Here is a 10,408-nt window from a genome sequence, read left to right on the forward strand (position 1 = left end):
CATTTCGTGGGAATGAATTTTCTGACCCACATCAATCGGGTCAGGGTCTCACCGCAACGGTATCAGACCTCTTTTGAAGGTCAGATGGGTGCTGTCCCAATCTCATATCACAGCTCAAGATTTCCTCTCACTCAACAGTTTCCTGAGCTCTGTAGCAGACTTCGTGCAGTTGGGACGTCTCTTCTCCTACGTCCTCTTAAGCACTATCTCTCAGCTCGATGGAAATGGTCTCCAGACAATCTGCTTACACAGATTCCCATCCTTCCGTCCTTAGTCCCCCACCTTCAATGGTCGCCTAGACGAGGAGACCCTGTTGGAAGGAGTACTGCTTCTTCCCCCAACCGTCTTTACATTTCATAACGGATGCGAGCATGGAAGGTTGAGGCGCTCACCTGGAACCCGCAGCCTGACATCAGGATTGTGGTCTCCTCAGGAGTCTCTCCTGCACATAAACAATCTCGATATGCGAGCAGTCTTTCTAGGTTTCTCATTTCCAATCACATCTTCGGGACTCCTGTGTGATGGTATCGACAGACAACACATCAGTCGTGGCTTACATCCAGAAACAGGGCGGGACACACTCACTCCCTGTATCTGGAAACAATGAAATTACTTGTTCTTTGCAAGAGCCTCAACGTCTCTATCTTGTCCAAACACATACCAGGTCGTCTCAACGCACTGGCGGACGGTTTGTCTCGCAAATACCAGTTACTTTCATCGGAGTGGACACTTCATCAGGAAGTGGCCAACCAGATATTCCTCGCATTCGGTTATCCACGGGTCGACCTGTTTGCGACCAGAGACAACCATAGACTTCCTCTGATGTGAGTCCAGTGTACGAACCAGCAGCGTGGGCGGTAGACGCGCTTTCGTTCGCTTGGGATCAACTGGACGCTTACGCTTATCCCCCACCCATTCTAATTCCCCAAATCTTAAGGAAAATCAGGGTGAGCTGTTGCCGGATCCTTCTGATAGCCCCTTGGTGGCCCAGGAGATCCTGGTTCAACGACCTTCTCGGTCTCCTGTGCGAATTTCCCAGGGAACTCCCGCACAGGTCAGATCTCCTATCTCAGAGAGGCAGACTTCACTTGGATCCAGACATGTTCCACTTACACGTCTGGCCGTTATCAGGTAATCCCTGCAGAAGAAACGCTTTTCTGTCAGGGCTTCAACGCTCGTTGCCTCTGCAAGGAGAAAGTCCACCAGAGCAGTCTATGATGCTCGCTGGAAACTCTTCTCTAATTGGTGTGTCGAGGGAAAATTGATCCCCTCAATCCCTCTGCTAGACGCATAGCGGATTTTCAATCTATCTCTTTGATGATAAGAAACTTTCTCTTAGCTCCATCAAAGGATACAGGTCTGTGCTTTCGCATACCTTGGCTTTTCGTAAGTCATCACAGTCTGTGCTGACCCAGCCATTTCGGAACTGATCCGAGCCATGGAACTTTAACGTCCTGTGTCTCGTTCTCTTACCCCCAAATGGGATTTGGCTTGTGTTCTTGGATCGCTTATTAAAGCTCCCTATGAACCCCTAATCAGGCTTCTTTACAGTTCCTAACCTGGAAGACCGTTTTCCTTCTTACCATGGCTTCATCCAAACGTAGAAGTGAAATTAATGCTCTTTCTATTGAAGATAGCCATCTTCGTTTTGATTCCTCCGATGGCTCTGTCACCTTGTTGTGTCAGCCAGGATTCCTTGCTAAAATCAACTCCCCTCAATGGCTTCTAAACCCTTCAAGGTCCCAAGTCTTTCTAGAACTTGTGGTAATGAAGATGAAGATAGACTCCTCTGCCCTGTCAGGTCTTTGAAATTCTATCTTAGTAGAGTTAAGTCTATTCGAGGTTCTCGCAAGAGACTCTTCATTCCCTTAAAAGGGGGGGGCGATGTGTCTGCGGCTTCTATTTCCCGTTGGGTAGCCTCGACTATAAAAAGGGCTTACTCTTCTCTTTCTTCAAGGGATTCATCCCTTTTAAGATTAGACCGCATGAATTACGAGCAATGTCGGCTTCGTGGGCATATATTAATTATACCCCCACTCTCTGACGTGCTTCAAGCTGCTTTCTGGAGGAATCAGACCCCTTTTTTCATCTTTTTATCTTCGTTCTCTGGAGTGCCAACAGGACAACTTGTATTGTTGGGCCCCTTTGTGGTTGCACAAACGGTAGTATCTTCTACGGCATTGGTATATTACGCTTATCCGTGAATTAAGTTAATACCGTAATAACGAAGATTAGCTGAGAACCCGAGATATGGGTTCCGCTGTTGATGGGGAGATTTTCGCGAACCTTCCCGCCTCAGCTGCAAATTCAGCATATGATTTCAGGTAACGTAATTAAGCTATTAAAACAAATTTTTCTAGTAAAATTCATTTTAATTAGTAATTACTTACCTGATATCGGTAAGTCCCACCTCCCACCCCGCTCTTCGTCTAATATTTCAGATTTTTTATTGGAATAAGAGTGGATTCTGGGTAATGTCCCGTTTTGGTTGTACGGCTATACGGCACTATGTGACCGTTCTGACCTACCTGACGGGTTTATGAAAAGTGTGGGATTCCTCGGTCGGAAAATTCCGGATGAATTACGATCCTATCGGAGTAAATAGCAAATGATATCAGGTAAGTAATTACTAATTAAAATGAATTTACTAGTAAAATTTGTGTTCACATGATCAAACTCTACATCTCAATAGGTAAGTCACCTTGCCATTGCAAAAGGGGCCACTGTGGCAAAGCATTCAGGAGACCCAGTCCTAATAGCCTAAACCTTTTGATGCAATAAAGCTTTTACAAATACCCAATAGGTAAAACCCAATACAAACTGGGGTTTCTGCTCTTCAATTAATTGATCAGTTTATCTAATCTAAGTTTGAGGGTTCAGCCACAAACTACTTTATCTTATAAAAAAATGTGAACAAAGTGCACAAGTTCCAAGCTAAACCCTCAAATTTACATTTTAAATTTAACATCTTGAGTTATATTAAACTAAAAACCACAACAACAACAACAACAGCAAACAATTTATCAGCAGGTACCAACATATCTGACTCGTTCACTCTTTACAAAATCATGTTCCATATTTACTGTAATTATGGTTCTCAAACTAACATTGAATTACGGAGAGGGATAAGTGATGTTTGTAGCTTTTAGTTAAGGGGGGTATATAGGAGTGAACTTGTCTGTCTGACGGTCGATCCGTATTAAGTGTTCGCTCTCTAATTCAGGTTGTTTTTATCTGATCTTCACAAAACTTTGTCAGAAGTTGTATCTAGACGGTGTCTTGGGCAAGTTTAAATATGGATCATGCAGGATCAAAAACTAGGGCATGGTATCACTTAGTGCGTTTTAAACATACATCATGTTGTCTGCTTTCTTATTAAAGTACTTTTCATTCAATCTTCACCAAACTTGGTCAGAAGTTTTTTTAGATGATCTATAGGAAATAATTGAACATGGGCCATGCCGGGTCAAAAACAAGGTCACAGGGTCCTTTAGTGCGATTTACATAATCAGTTTGGTTTTCGCTCTCTATTTCAAGTACTTATCATCCGCTCTTCACCAAACTTAGTCAGAAGTTTTTTTATAGATGATCTCTCGGCCATTATCGAACATGGGCCATGCCGGGCCAAAAACTAGGTCATTGGGGTCATTAAATGCGTTTTACACATTCAGTGTGGTGTCCGTTCTCTATTTCAAGTACTTATCATCTGCTCTTCAACAAACTTGGTCAGAAGTTTAATCTAGATGATCTCTAGGCAATGTTCGAACATGGGCGATGCCGTGCAAAAAACTAGGTCGCAGGGTCACGGGTGCGTTTTACACATTCAGCATTTCAAGTTCTTTTCATCAGCTCTTCATGTGGGGGTGTTCGCCACGTCTATGACAAAGCTCTATTTTTTAAAGTTAATGGCTTTTTCAGAGAGTATTTAGTGTGTTGCCTGGGTTGAACCCGCATTTTGATACTTGACAATTTTTATGAAATGCTCGTAAAGTCTTAAAAAATTGTTGTCTTAATTAACACATGACCAACTTAATTGCAGAAACCTGGATAGCAAAGCGTTGGTTTGTTTTTGAAGCATTTGAACCAGCAACAGTCATCATTGGAGTTTCTGGCATGTCTATGGTGTGGAACCCTCAGTCTATGAACATCATAACAGCACATGAACCAGCAGCAGTCATCATCTCAAGATTCTGGTATATCCAAGGTACAGGACCTTTAGTCTGTACAGATCTTGCAGAACAAACTTCAGGTGAGTGTTCGTGTCGTGTCGATTTTTTTTTACATGCTCCCAAGTTCAGAGATGTGTGAGTGCATGTAGATGTACATTTGTCCGTCCATACGTACATCCAGCGGTTGGATTTGTATGTCAAGTCTAAACTCAAAAAGTATTGCTTCTAGTGTGATTAAACCAATGATATTTGCCATTCTGTGAACTTGCCTACTTGTGTATTTTGGTTCTTTGTCTTTTAAATTAGTGGAATTTTGAGACAAAAGCAAAATGTTGGTGCATGATGGCAAACCAGTTTTTATCATACCACCGCATTGATATCTGCCTGATATAACGTTGCCTGATATATTTGTTTATATCATGGTCAACAGGAAGTTCTTATATCAGTCAATGTTTGGAGTTACGTGGAATTTGCAATAAAGTCAACTATTTCTATCAACATGAACAGGTTCAACAAAACAAACAATTTGATACCAAGAACGTACATATTTTATTTTAGTTTAAATAAATCACAAAAACGTTTATTTTTTAAAAATCACCACAGCCCGCGATACGGAAGTTAAATGACGTCATCAATGAGACAATAAATATTAAATATCGATATAGTCATTGCACTCGCAAGTGTTGCACAGAAAGTCAAGACAAATGATAACTGTATGCCAATCCTCAACAATTAATAGAAATGATTTAACACGCTTATGTCAATAATGACACCATCATCAAAATGTCAATTTCAATGCACATCTCCAAAATGGGGTCTCCATACTATTCGGTGAATTGTATTCTTAGATTAAATTTGTCGCTACAGTCCATTCCTGATCTCCAATTCAAGTTGTTCATAATTAAAGCAGGTGTACTCTTCCAATTCGTAGTGCAAACAACTTTTTTTCTCCATACGATGTTAAAAATAAGCGATTTTTCGTGTCGTCCTTTCGATTGCCGTTGCTACATGTGTGTCAACCTGTAAAAAATGGATCAGCAAAATCAGCGTACATTTTAAATATAAAAAATGGATTGTCTTGCAGATTTTTAGGAAAGTGTGGTATGATAAATAGAAAAACAGGTTACTGTCCCATCGTTTTGTAATATATCAGGCTCGGCACAAATAAAGTAACGGCTCGGCAAGCCTCGCCGTTATATTATTCTAAGCCTCGCCTGATATATTACAAAACGATGGGACAGTAACCTGTTATTCTCTATAACTATTTATTATCTATCATTATTTTATAAATAGTCTCAGGACCATCAATGCCTCAATGGATTCAAATCAGATTAGTTGTAACATTCTGAAATGCCAAGTGCTGTGCTTGTTCTTGATTTGTCATTGGTATAAAAATAAAACAAAAACTGACATCTACAGTAACGAGTCTTTCTTTTTTCAGATGCAATTTGAGGAAATCAAACCATCCAATCAGAAACACAGCCTGTTGCAGCAATTGTTAACATATTGACCCCAGTCAAACCTTAGAAGCTCAGAGTTACATAATGTTTATGATGTGCTAGTCTTCACATACTCTGGTTTGTTCAACACTTACTCTGAATCTTTGAATGTTATGACGGGTGAAAATGAATGACCTTGTTCAGATCGAAATTGCAGAATGACACATCACAACAATTCAAGTGGAAAGCCACAAACTCATGTCAACAGCCAAATAATGTATGTTGCCAGCCAAGCTGTATTAAAAAACACAATAGCTTACGTTTTATGTTATATGTGACCAACCAAGATATATTCATACAAAAACAATAGTTCATGTTTTATGGGAATTGTAATGCTGTCAGTCTTTATGTTGAAATATTGTGTTCAATATAGCATGTTAAGTATTTTAAAAGCACGCATATTGCATGTATATGCAATCTCTTTGTCTATATTATGATATCACTACATACATCCTGATAATGGTAAACTTATGGGAAATACACTTTTATCAAAGACTGTCAAAGTGTGACAAAGCTGTTTTAATGAGGTTGGTAACTTGGACAACATTAAAAAAAATATTGGAGTATTTTCATGTTATAAAACATGTTTCAGTTTTCTGTTTTTTTCCCGTATTATAGATAAGCTAGATAGAAGAAGTGTAAAGAAAGGTTTAGAAGTTTTACGCTACAGCTTTTTCTGTTTATCAATCTTTCTAAAAAAAATAATAATAAAATTGCTAATTCGGGTCGGTATACGAACAAGAATCTTGTTTGATAGCATGTTTTTTTCCCGTATTATAGATAAGCTGGATAGAAGAAGTGTAAAGAAAGGTTTAGAAGTTTTACGCTACAGCTTTTTCTGTTTATCAATCTTTCTAAAAAAAAATAATAATAAATTTGCTAATTCGGGTCGGTATACGAACAAGAATCTTGTTTGATAGCATTCATGGAAATCTAAATAAGTTATGTGCAAACTTATGTAATGTACCTAAAAGTATCGATTCTGTATTTACTACCAGTACTTTGTTGATTTCAATGGATATTGTTTGTTAAATAGTCGAGAATGGCTCTTGCATTTTTGGGGAAACTTTAAGGAAAACTGAAAATTAAAAAAAAAATGTTTTGAGTTTTATGAAAAATGGCAAAAGTTATAAGTGTTAATTTATGTTGTTAGATCATAGACTTAGATGCTCATAAGTGTTTAAATTTATTTTCGGACATAATAGTTTATAATGCTTTATATTTGTATATGCATATGAAGACGACCAAAATGTATCCTCTTTATAAATCACTGAGTATCTTAATCAATATCTCTTGATCACTGCATACACTAGAGAGGTATATTTTGACATTTATATACAGAGCAACTGTGAAACAATAGTATTTTAAATGTACATTATTTATTTATTGTTGCAATTTTTATAAGATTCACTCACTGTTTATATTAATTTGTACAAACCATAGTCATACAAATATTGATTGTGTGAATCCTCATATATGTATTAAACTGTTAAAAAAATGCACAGTAACAGATTCTGAAGAGAATACTGTACTCAATGTAATATAAACACCTTGTTATATCAACTGCTTTTGATTAAGAACAATTACTTAAAATAAGTTTAATTTTGTTTTACATTATCAAAAGAAAATTTAGTACCTTGTTATTTGAAATCAGTCATTCACAAATTAAGGAAGAATGTTGTCATATGCTACAATTGTCAAAAAATGCAATTGTCTCTATTGGTAAAGTAGAGAGCAATAGTATTTGCTTAAAAAAATAAAAACAAAGATGTCTGCTTTGTAAGTGTATGTGGAATAAACACTTATGTTTGTGCTTATATTAAACGTGAACGTATTGACGTATTGCTGAAAATAAAGTTTGACATTTTATTAGATGGGCGCTTTAGCGCCCGTCTAAAGTGCATAGTGTGAAATTCAGGTCGATACGACTAGGTATGATTAACCCAATATCGCTTGCGTATCCGCGCAAGAAAGAGTTGTATAATTTATGCAAGAGGTTTGAGTTCTCCAATTATGTGTATTCACAAATGGCAACATTATATTAATATCGTGTTACATTCAATATTTTCGAACGGTGTTTTATAGAAAAGAATCAATAAACAATGATCGTATTGTACGTGTCGCGGAGGAGATTGTTTATGAATGATTAAAATAGTCCACTTTCTGCTGCGTGTGCGTGACGTAGTATTTTCGCTCAGCTCATTCATATATCTGCGGCTGGCGATAAACAAAGGGGAGTCTGTGTGAGAATAACGCAGTAGTATAAGGTTACGCTTGTTTATATTCACAGGTCTCAATTAATAATACGTTGACCACGAGTTCAACAATTATTACAGGGATACGATAGACAACATAAAAAAATGTTTCATTATCGCTGAAACTGTTAAAAAAAACATTTAAATATTACAATAATATTCCCTAAAAAATGTAGTCTTGCTGTTTTGAAATAAGGTTTGGAATTTTGTTTTCTAAATAACTTAATTCAAAACAAAAGTTTAATTATAGTGTTTTTGACTTGTTAGTCGCATATTTACCGCATTATAATGTGTGTTACAATAGGCAAACCATACATTAGTAAAATTCAATCTGCCTTCGCACATATAAGGAATGGGTCAATTAGGTGCTTCTTCAAGGTGTTCCTTTGCTTACTTTAGTTAGAGGTCAATTATTTAAGTAATAGCAATCACAAGGCTCCGACTTAAAAGGAATTGCGGAGCTTTCTTACATAATAAAAGTCGTAGTCGCATGGTATTTGCGTTTTGCGTCCTATTTGGTCACGTGGTTCTTTTTCCCGGTAGTTTTGGCATTCATGATATATGAGGCTATTAATAGATGCGTCTGTCGATAAACAAAGGAAAGTTTACGGGTTATAACAACGCAATAGGTTACCCTCTCGCATACAACTCAATGACGTAGTAAAGGTCGTAAAATGAGAGATTCGGGAAAAAGTTGACGCTTATTTATATCAAAGACCCATATTATCTATAGGTCTTTGTTTATATTCTCAATGTATAAAACGTTGAACATAAGTTCAACAATAACTTCAGCGATACGATAGATAAAAAAAAGTTTCATAATTGCTAAACCCGAATATAACAATTTACAATAATAATACGAATGCAATAGCGAAGGTTAGTAGAAGGTTAAGCTTGTTTATATTCACAGTTCTCAATACATAGACAGTTGGATATGAGTTCATGAATTACTACAGGCATACTATAGGCAACCTCGAAAATGCTTTTTAATCGCTAAAACCGAAAACAACCTAATATATTATATTAAATATATTTATAACAATAAATGTCTTTTAAAAATGTAGTCGGCGTATACGCTGACTTTGAAATAAAGTTAGCAATTTACTTTTCTAAATAATTAAATACAATTAAACAAAAGTTTAACTATTGTGTTGTGTTTTTCACTTGTAAGCTGCATATTCACCGCATGAAATGTGTGTTAGCATTGTCAAACCACACATTAGTGTGAGTAAAATAAAAAATATACTACAGGAGAGCACTTCATATGTGTCCTCATATGCCTTGTTATGAGTATCTTTCTTCACTATCGAAATATATCGTATGTTTATATTTGATTTAAACGCAGTTTTCTTTCGACACATTTAAATCACACGTTAATATCGCCGTCATGCGAAAATGGGTCTTATGCGTTTCGGCATGCGTTTGTTAAACCCAACATGTGCTTTTGCGCAGTCAGGCCATAGGCGACGCTGTTCGCTTTAAAATCACTCAATATGTTATGTTTCTCCTTACCAGAAGGAGTGATAGCTGAGTGGGCTATTTATATGATGGGCGCATATGGAATAAGACCCATTTTCACATGACGAGGGTCATTACAAATCTCATTGCGAATTGAAAATGCCACATTTAAGAACAATGCTTTTTGATACAAAATTGAATTGAAAATAGCAAACTTGTTAATGATGGCAGCCTATCCACACATTAAGGAATGATTTCCAGACGTGCTGACCAAGTACGGCAAACATTGTGGTATGATAATTAAACGATTTTCTCTTATCGTGACACTATACTATTTCGCTAATGATTGTTTTCTCATCTTGGAGGCGAAAGTGAAATTCTGCGAGATGGATTGTAACGCGTAATTGTAACAGGGCCACAATTTGTGTCGTTTGAGCATACAGAGAGTAGTCCGGAATTCCTTACACTGAACAGTGCTACATCCTTTGAATTGAGCACATACGCAGTGATGTAGTAAAAATTCAGAGGTTGTATCTCGAATCAGCTTATTAAATATTCGAAAATATTCATGCGTGTCTGTTGGCGTTATGTAAAAGTCACTAAGATGAAAACTGAAACAGCTACGCCTAAAAGCGCATGAGTGCTCTATACCTATGTTTATGTTAGCGTTGTTGACACCGTGTGAACTGCTCGGGTAATAAGTAAAGCATAAACAGCAATGTTTATATACTTTTATTCCTCCATATACAAGATACGAAGATTGTTGTATATTTTGAATTTGTATATGGTGTCAAAAATCAAAAGTTGTGTACACGGAACTTTCATTATGAATTTATATTCTTGGTGAGATAGTCATTTGATATTAGAAAAAAATATTCCTTTAATATGATGGTGACTGCAAATTTTCTTTATATTAAGTTATCATTACCATTTTCATCATACTTTCTATGCTTTCAGAACTTCCAAAAAGCATGTTGTTTTTATTTTGTCTTAGTTATTTCTATGAAATAATAAGGATGATAAAAAA

At 36.8% G+C, this 10,408-nt stretch overlaps 1 long non-coding RNA gene across 1 annotated transcript; it reads left to right on the plus strand.

Annotated features, from left to right (window-relative positions):
- The first annotated feature begins 2,660 nt into the window (after positions 1–2,660).
- LOC127862869 (uncharacterized) lies at positions 2,661–7,860 on the plus strand. The gene is made up of 3 exons (XR_008040828.1): positions 2,661–2,692; positions 4,040–4,249; positions 5,611–7,860. It is a non-coding gene; the product is annotated as an uncharacterized LOC127862869 (long non-coding RNA).
- Positions 7,861–10,408: the final 2,548 nt, after the last annotated feature.

This window comes from Dreissena polymorpha, chromosome 1 (genome assembly GCF_020536995.1).
Source record: "Dreissena polymorpha isolate Duluth1 chromosome 1, UMN_Dpol_1.0, whole genome shotgun sequence".
Taxonomy (NCBI): Eukaryota; Metazoa; Mollusca; class Bivalvia; order Myida; family Dreissenidae; genus Dreissena; species Dreissena polymorpha.